This window comes from Cebus imitator, unplaced genomic scaffold (assembly GCF_001604975.1).
Source record: "Cebus imitator isolate Cc_AM_T3 unplaced genomic scaffold, Cebus_imitator-1.0 Scaffold277, whole genome shotgun sequence".
Lineage (NCBI taxonomy): Eukaryota > Metazoa > Chordata > Mammalia > Primates > Cebidae > Cebus > Cebus imitator.
This window is the reverse complement of record NW_016107592.1, coordinates 2,375,035-2,376,233: the sequence shown is the minus strand read 5'-3', so window position 1 is coordinate 2,376,233 and position 1,199 is coordinate 2,375,035.

The following is a 1,199-nucleotide window of genomic DNA, read 5'->3' as shown; positions in this document are numbered from 1 at the left end:
TTTAATTTTACTAATGACTATCAGGTTATGAAGCATGGAACTGAGGTGACATTGTGAACAAAGTGATCCTAAGGCAAGATGCTCTAAGCCCTCTGTCACGCCTGCATAAGGGCTGCTGGAGGGCACCTAGGCTCTGCAGCAGTGCCAGTGCTGTGAAAGTGCCCACTGTTTAGCCAGCTAGAGAAGGAGATGTTCAAAATAACCGAGCTATCTCCTTCCTGGGAAAGTCAGAAGAAAACTCCGCTTCTCCAAGCTCTTGTGGCAAGGCCTGATGGCTGTCAGGGAGGCTCGCAGACATCCGGGGACTTAACTGTCTCTATGTGATGCTGTGCTTCAGTGGTCACGTTCCATGTTCACTCTCATGCTCTGCTTCTGTACCTGGTTTCTCTTTTTCTCAGAAGATAACTAATAATCGTAAATGTCCTTGACATTTCTGACAAATATGCGAAGAGTGCTGACGCATTAGGTTTTCTCCCCCTCTCAGCTACTTGAAAGTCCTGGGCCCCCATCTCCAAACACGTGATTTACCTGACCCTACCTTCCCTGCCCACTGGTTTGTATTCAATAAAAGTCAGAGTGTCCAGGCACTCAGTGCCACTGCAGGTCTCCGCACTTTGGTTGGCAGTGGACTCCCGAGCCCAAACTCTCTTTTCTCTATCTCTGTATCTGTGTCTTTTATTTCTACAGTTTCTCATCTCCGCACCAACAGGGAGGGGCTCACAGAACCCTATAGGGCTGGACCCTATATGAGCCACCGCACCTGGCCTATTTATTTACTTATTTATTTTGAGACGGTATCCCAGGCTGGAGTGCAGTGGCACAATCATAGCTCATTGAAGCCTCAATCTCCTGGGATCAAGTGATCCTTCTGCCTCAGCTTCGTGGCTGACACTACAGGTATGCGTCACAAGGCCCAACTAATTTTTTTTTTTTTTTTTGAGGTGGAGTCTTGCTCTGTCACCCAGGCTGGCGTGCAGTGGCACACTTTCGGCTCACTGCTACCTTCACCACCCGGGTTAAAGCGATTCTCCTGCCTCAGTCTCCCCAGTAGCTGGGTCTACAGGCATGTGCCACCACACTTGGCTAATTTTTGTATTTTAGTAGAGACAGGGTTTCACTATGTTGGCCAGGCTGGTCTCAAACTCCTGACCTCAGGTGGTTTTCCCACCTCAGCCTCCCAAAGTGCTGGGATTACAGGC